The sequence below is a fragment of the Vulpes vulpes genome, chromosome X (genome assembly GCF_048418805.1).
Source record: "Vulpes vulpes isolate BD-2025 chromosome X, VulVul3, whole genome shotgun sequence".
NCBI classification, from domain to species: domain Eukaryota; kingdom Metazoa; phylum Chordata; class Mammalia; order Carnivora; family Canidae; genus Vulpes; species Vulpes vulpes.
The window spans coordinates 82,494,559-82,502,644 of record NC_132796.1 but is presented as its reverse complement, the minus strand read 5'-3'; the positions used below and the strand labels follow the sequence as shown (position 1 = coordinate 82,502,644).

Genomic DNA, 8,086 nt, shown 5'->3' with positions numbered 1-8,086 from the left:
AACTGGAGGGTATTATGCTGAGTGAAATAAGTCAATCGGAGAAGGACAAGCAGTGTATGTTCTCATTCATTTGGGGAATATAAAATATAGTGAAAGGGAATATAAAGGAAGGGAGAAGAAATGTTGGGAAATATCAGGAAGCGAGACAGAACATAAAGACTCCTAACTCGGGGAAACGAACTAGGGGTGGTGGAAGGGGGGAGGAGGGCGGGTGTTGGAGGGGAATGGGTGACGGGCACTGAGGTCGACACTTGACGGGATGAGCACTGGGTGTTTTTCTGTATGTTGGTAAATTGAACACCAATAAAAATTAATTAAAAAATAAATAAATAAATAAATAAATAAAGGATGACTTCTAGCATATACTTTGGACTTGAGGTAAATTATTTCCTGTGGCTTCTAGGGGTCATAAAGTAATAGAAACATATGCATTCAAATAAAGTCCAATTGAGTTGAATCCAGAGTTTAATTATTTATTTTCCAGGTGATCCTTTCAACACATTTCTTGAGCACATACTATGGGCCAGGCCTCTTGAGATCCATCTGTGAATAAAAGACAAACATTTCTGTTCTTGTGAGATTTATATTCCAGGTTCTATGAAGATACATATAGCAACAGCAAAGGCCATAAATGCAGCTTCAAAGTACATATAAAATTTTGATAATCCACTGATTCTTGTTAGGAACAGCAACACCATTGTCTGAACATTGTATTGATTACTGAGCCCTAAAAAATCAAGAAAGAAAACAAGATGCTTAGGATAAATGTCAGTTATATTCTCTAAACCCTGGAAGAAAAGGAGAGTCTCAGGGCTTAAACATTTTCCTATAGCTTCCCCCTTAATGAAGAAAAACTAAGGGAAAAATAATGGAATGCTTAAGGATAAAATACCCAATGATGGGGTAGATGGCAATATATAGAAAAAAGGTTGAAAAGGTTAAAATGCCTCTATTTCTCTTTAAATATCTTTGATCATCTAATTTATGAGTAGTGAAGCAAGGTGACCCAGGGCTTTCCCTTGCTTCATAAATGGAGTTTATGGGATCTAAGCTGTGTTGTAGGCTACTTGGGTATAATAAGCCCAGACAAATATATACCCTTGTCCCTATAGAAGGAGGTGAGAACCCAAGTTCTAATTCATAATACTGAGCATGTCCTTAAAGTTTCTTCTGTGTATGAATCCTTTGTTATTCTCACAAATCAAATATGGATGGTAGGGACAGTGGCAAAGTGCAGGGATAAATGTTATTTTGTTTTGTCACATTCCCAATACACATCCTTGATTTTTATTTAGAACATTAGAACAGAAAAAAATTCTTAAAGACCCTCCTGTTCCATGATCTTTAAACCACTAGTCACCATCCTTATTGGACTGTAAAGTCAGTTTCATGAGTCACAGCAAACATTTTTTTAAAACAGCAATAGAACTGGGGATCCCTGGGTGGCTCAGCTGTTTAGCGCCTGGCTTCGGCCCAGGGCATGATCTTGGAGTCCCGGGATCGAGTCCCGCATCAGGCTCCCTGTGTGCAGCCTGCTTCTCCTTCTGCCTGTGTCTCTGCCTCTCTTCCTTTCTCTCTCTCTCTCTCTCTCTCATAAATAAATAAAATCTTTATAAAAAAAACAGCAATAGAACAAAAACTATCAGAATCCTTTACCCACAAGTAGTGGTAGGTACTAGTCAGCAAAAAATGTTTAGTTCTCAACACACACAAAAAAAATCTGGTCGCCTTGTAAAATCTATTTCTTATGTAGGTCATACTCAGCAAAGTTTAGAAGTCACTTCTCCAATCGAGAATCTCTACTTCACAGAATAGGAAACCAGGTGAGACAGTGACTTCCCAGGCTCACACCATTAGTCATTATACAAATTAAAGTGCAGAATATTCAGCCAGTAGGAGGGAATCTCTAAAATGACAATGCATACAGAAGTGTGCTTTGACTACCTGCAAGACATTATTCTTCATTAAAGATAGAAATTCCTTCCTGTCACTGTAAAAGGAAGGAAAAATGGGAAAGCTACCATAGAAAAGCTTCCTCTTTTTTATACCTTCATGTGATGAACATTTTATTTAGTCCTCTGAGATAATGATTATATTTTTCTCTGGAAGCAGGGTATTTGTAATTAGGAAGCCCAAGGTATGAAGGATGCATCTTCTACCTTGGACATACCAAGAGATAAATGGGGGCATATTTATTTCACTGTTTTCTCTCCTCCGTATAGAATTGGTGGCCTACAAGCTTTCTGCCTGGGAACTGGACAAAGTCTGACTCCAGTGCATAGCGGACAGTGTATGATGGTGAACAGTGTATAATTGTGCAGTAAAAGGAGACTGTTGTCATTGAAAGAAACCCAACAAGAGGGCTGAGTTCATTCAGACTCAGCACCAGAGAGTGAGAATTTGAGCAAGGGAAACAAGCCTTTAAATGGAGGAATGAAGGTCACTGGCCGGGTGAGAAAATACCTTGGTCCCAGACAACCTGTCCGCACACTGCCTTTGTGTTTTCCTTCACATATAGCATCACTGTATCCCCCACACAGACATGGAGCAGATGGGATCTCTTAACATGAGGTGTGATTATTCTGTCCTTCTCATGGCCCAGGTGCATCTTTCCCTAAGGACCATTGTTCTCTACACCTGTTAGGGATCGGTTCCCTTCACATTCCCTCACCTGTCTCTACTGGGTCTGTGGGACAGGTAGGCCTCCTTAGTCAGAGGTGGGGCTCCCAGGTCCCTGAGAGACACATCTGAGCAACACAGCCTCTGGCTGCCCTTCCTGTGGTAATTGGTTCTTTTGACATATCTATGTGTGTATCAGATTCTGCTACACTCTTGGGAATGTGTGTCCTAGAGGTCAGTGGCCACTCGCATTCTACATTGCTCTCCAAGCAAGATGTGGCTTCTTTAAAACAGGTATGAAAGTCCTGCTGCCTTCTGAGGGATAACTCCCTCCTGTGTAGGCTTTCATCTCAGGTCTAGTCACAGGAAGGGTCTGATATACTCATCCCTAATGAGGAATTATTACACATTTGGGGAATGCAAGCAAAAGCATCTGTGCCATGTTAAAGCGTCAGAAAGGCTCCAGGTTCTGTTTCAGTTCAGAGGTAGGAGAGGGCGTGGCCTTGAACATAAGCACTTGTGTGGCACCTGAAGAGAGTCTTGGTGTGGGTCTTCTTGGTCAAATGGCACCCAAAGGGCCTCCTCTTGAGGCTCTGGGATTTTGCTCCCTCAGTCTTCCTCCAAAAACTGAGGAGGCTGTCCAGAGGAAGGTCAGTCAGCTGAACCCAAAAGCTGAAGTACACTGTTATTAAAATATTGCAGCACAGATAGACATTGGTTAAAGAGTCTCCACTCTCGGGATCCCTGGGTGGTGCAGCGGTTTAGCGCCTGCCTTTGGCCCAGGGCGCAATCCTGGAGACCTGGGATCGAATCCCACGTCGGGCTCCCGGTGCATGGAGCCTGCTTCTCCCTCTGCCTATGTCTCTGCCTCTCTCTCTCTCTCTCTCTCTCTGTGTGTGTGTGACTATCATAAATAAATAAAAATTTAAAAAAAGAGTCTCCACTCTGGGTGAACACATGAAGTCAGATGATACTTGAAAAAAGGAAAGTCTACCAAGGAAAGCAAATCTAGTATATTAATTTTTAAAAATACTTTAACATACTACAATCATTCATAGTATGCTTTGGGAAGTTAGAGGCAGGTGGGGATGACAAAGAAAGGGGTAAGGCTAAAAGCTCACTTTTTGTGAATAGAAAAGTGAAATACTAATAGCTTTCTGCAAAGATAGGTTTCCAGTTAAGAGGATCTATTGGTTTGACTCACAGTTCGAGGAAGCAGTTTTCTCATATTAAAACGTTGAAGGATACAATATTTGAGGCCATATGAAAAATGAGTGATTCCTATTTTTCTAGATAGCTGAAAAGTTATATATACATATTATACGCACACACATATATATAATATATATATTTTACAAGATGAGAATTCCTTCCTTTTACCATTAGAGGGTTGTCATAGGACATCATCCCAGTCATTTATACCTCTTAAGGAGGTATACCTTGACCCACTGCTTAACCCAGAGGGCAAACATACTCTTCTCTTTGAGGATATCTCTAAATAAATAAGTTAGGAAAAATAACCTCAATCTTTCATTTTAAAAGAAAACAAACATAACAACGGTGAAAATGTTTGGGATTTGTGACAAACTTGCCATTCATTTATACCAGCATTCTAATGAATATTTGTTTTTTTGTTTCTTTGCTGTTGAGTTTAATAAGTTCTTTATAGATCTTGGAAACCAGCCCTTTATCTGATACGTCATTTGCAAATATCTTCTCCCATTCTGTAGGTTGTCTTTTAGTTTTGTTGACTGTATCTTTTGCTGTGCAAAAGCTTCTTATCTTTCACAGTTATCTACAGAACTTTACGTCCAAATGCAACTGAATACACATTCTTCTCAAGTACACATGGAACTTTCTCCAGAATAGACCACATACTGGGTCACAAATTGGGTCTGAACCGATACCAAAAGATTGGGATTGTCCCCTGCGTATTCTCAGACCATAATGCCTTGAAATTAGAACTAAATCACAAGAAGAAGTTTGGAAGGATTTCAAACACGTGGAGGTTAAGGACCATCCTGCTAAAAGATGAAAGGGTCAACCAGGAAATTAAGGAAGAATTTAAAAGATTCATGGAAACTAATGAGAATGAAGATACAACCGTTCAAAATCTTTGGGATACAGCAAAAGCAGTCCTGAGGGGGAAATACATCGCAATACATGCATACATCCAAAAACTGGAAAGAACTCAAGTACAAAAGCTAACCTTACACCTAAAGGAGCTAGAGAAAAAACAGCAAATAGATCCTACATCCAGCAGAAGAAGAGAGTTAATAAAGATTTGAGCAGGGATCCCTGGGTGGCGCAGCGGTTTGGCGCCTGCCTTTGGCCCAGGGCGCGATCCTGGAGACCCGGGATCGAATCCCACGTCAGGCTCCCGGTGCATGGAGCCTGCTTCTCCCTCTGCCTGTGTCTCTGCCTCTCTCTCTCTCTGTGACTATCATAAATAAAGAAAAAAAAATAAAGATTTGAGCAGAACTCAATGAAATCAAATATTTGTTTTTTGAAGATACTTTCTTTTAATGTTTTGGGGGAAAACTTGAAATAAAAGCCTGACATTGAGAAGAGAAAGAGTAAGAAGGTCCTGAGGTAGAAGAAGGTCAGGTTTGCTAGACTGAAGATGACAGCATGTGCTACTGTTTTAAGATTACAGAAAATGGAGATACCAGTAAGGACATTTCTAAGATAGCAACAAAGAATAAAATGAAATTACAATGAAAAAAGCAACGAACCTCCCCCTAACAAATACACATTCCACACGGAGAAGGAATCACCCTAAAGGGCTCTCATATGAAGCTCTTATATACATGCATGTGAAAGACGTATAGATTTCTTGAAGACACATTGTGTGTGTGTGTGCATGTGAGTGCTTCTTTGGCATAAAGCTGCAAGTAGGATCCAAGCAGAGAGCAAGAGAAATAGGAAGGAAGAGTAAGAGAAGGCTATTGGCTAAAGTATCACTCTGAGGACACTCTGAGTACAACCAATCATTGTTAATTAATTATAGAACCTCAAGACAGCCTGGTTGAGCCGGGCGTCTCCAGGCTGGCCCAGCGGTGGCGGCGAGGGGACCAGGGCTAGGGCAGAGGGCGGAACTTTCTGGCTCGGCACGGCGGAGTGGCCGGAAGATGGCAGGATTTCTATAGTATCTCTAGTATGAGTTCCAGATCTTGGCCTTGTATCCAACAGTATCAACAGTCTCAACACCACCTTCTGGAGAATAAATGGGATTTGCACGAATTCCAAATTTTGAACTGAAAAACAGACTGCAGTGTTAATATCCTTTTCTTCTGGTTGTTAATAACAGCTCTTCAGAAAATTAAATGTCGTCAGAAGATCGAGAAGCTCAGGAGGATGAATTGCTGGCCCTGGCGAGTATTTATGATGGAGATGAATTTAGAAAAGCAGAGTCTGTCCAAGGTGGAGAAACCAGGATCTATTTGGATTTGCCACAAAATTTCAAGATATTTGTGAGCGGCAATTCAAATGAGTGTCTCCAGAATGGTGGCTTTGAATACACCATTTGCTTTCTGCCTCCACTTGTGCTGAACTTTGAACTGCCACCAGATTATCCATCCTCCTCCCCACCTTCATTCACACTTAGTGGCAAATGGCTGTCACCAACTCAGCTGTCTGCTCTCTGCAAGCACTTAGACAACCTATGGGAAGAACACCGTGGCAACGTGGTCCTGTTCGCTTGGATGCAATTTCTTAAGGAAGAGACTTTAGCATACCTGAATATTGTCTCTCCTTTTGAGCTCAAGATGGGTTCTCAGAAAAAGGTGCAGAGAAGGACGGCTCAACCCTCTCCCAACACAGAGCTAGATTTTGGAGGAGCTGCTGGATCGGATGCAGATCAAGAGGAGGTTGTGGATGAGAGAGCTGTACAGGATGTGGAATCGTTGTCAAGTCTAATTCAGGAAATCTTGGACTTTGATCAAGCTCAGCAGATAAAATGCTTTAACAGTAAATTGTTCATGTGCAATATCTGTTTTTGTGAGAAGCTGGGCAGTGAATGCATGTACTTCTTGGAGTGCAGACATGTGTACTGTAAAGCCTGTCTAAAGGACTACTTTGAAATCCAGATCAGAGATGGCCAAGTTCAGTGCCTCAACTGCGCAGAACCCAAATGCCCTTCGGTGGCCACCCCTGGTCAGGTCAAAGAGCTAGTGGATACAGAGTTATTTGCCCGTTATGACCGCCTTCTCCTCCAGTCCACCTTGGACCTGATGGCAGATGTGGTGTACTGTCCGCGACCGTGCTGCCAGTTGCCTGTAATGCAGGAGCCTGGCTGCACCATGGGCATCTGCTCCAGTTGCAATTTTGCTTTCTGTACCTTGTGCAGATTGACTTACCATGGGGTCTCTCCATGTAAGGTAACTGCAGAGAAATTAATGGACTTACGAAATGAGTACCTGCAAGCAGATGAGGCCAATAAAAGATTTTTGGAACAGAGGTATGGTAAGAGGGTGATTCAGAAGGCACTGGAAGAGATGGAAAGTAAGGAATGGCTAGAAAAGAACTCAAAGAGCTGCCCATGTTGTGGGACTCCCATAGAGAAATTAGATGGATGTAACAAGATGACATGTACTGGCTGTATGCAGTATTTCTGCTGGATTTGCATGGGTTCTCTCTCTAGAGCAAACCCTTACAAACATTTCACTGATCCTGCTTCCCCGTGTTTTAATCGGTTGTTCCATGCTGTGGATGTTAATGGAGATATTTGGGAAGATGAGATTGAAGACTAGTTAACTCCTACTGCTCAAGATAAGGAAGTGGAATGGTTTGCCCTAATCTTTTGTCGAGCACAGAAAATAACTGCAGGATATTTAGGGTACCGTTAATTCACTCTTCCTTTGTAGAAGATGTGGAAGAACAAGGTTTATATTTTCGTGTGGTACTACTGATTAAGGCACATTCATATGTTTTTCATTGTAACATAGAGAAAATTAAAAGCCAAAGGTTCAGAAAATGAAAACTAGAGAATATTAAATACTACAGTGTGCCCGAAGCTCTGAATAGTTAAAAAATAAATATTTATTTTCTTCCCCAAGCTTTAGGTAAGGAGAGGAGTCAAGAGTTAAAAACCTTTTTACCTGAAAACATCCCTCTAAGACATGTGGGAGTCCCCTCAGTATTACTCCTTAAAACTGGGATGGGTAGAAAGAAGCCTTATTAAAATTGTACTGAGAGCCTGATCTCATTAACTCCATGTTACATTCCTTTCAACCTAACTCTGCCAAGTTAGTATTCTTTGGAGGAAGCCCTTTATTCTGTAACTGATTGGATGACCCAATGTCATTTTGATCTACTGCTTTTCAGAATAGAAGTTTATAGATAATTTGAAAAATATTTTTAATGCCACAAACACTGTGGGTCACCTGGTATTTATTAGTGGTGTGCAGTCCACTGGTTTTGAGCCAAGTCTAGAATTTCATGACACTGGCCCAGAAGAATTGGAGTC

At 41.3% G+C, this 8,086-nt stretch overlaps 1 pseudogene; it reads left to right on the top strand.

Annotated features, from left to right (window-relative positions):
* Positions 1 to 5,660: 5,660 nt before the first annotated feature.
* On the top strand, positions 5,661 to 7,820 carry LOC140596304 (E3 ubiquitin-protein ligase RNF14 pseudogene; annotated as a pseudogene).
* The last annotated feature ends 266 nt before the right edge of the window (positions 7,821 to 8,086 follow it).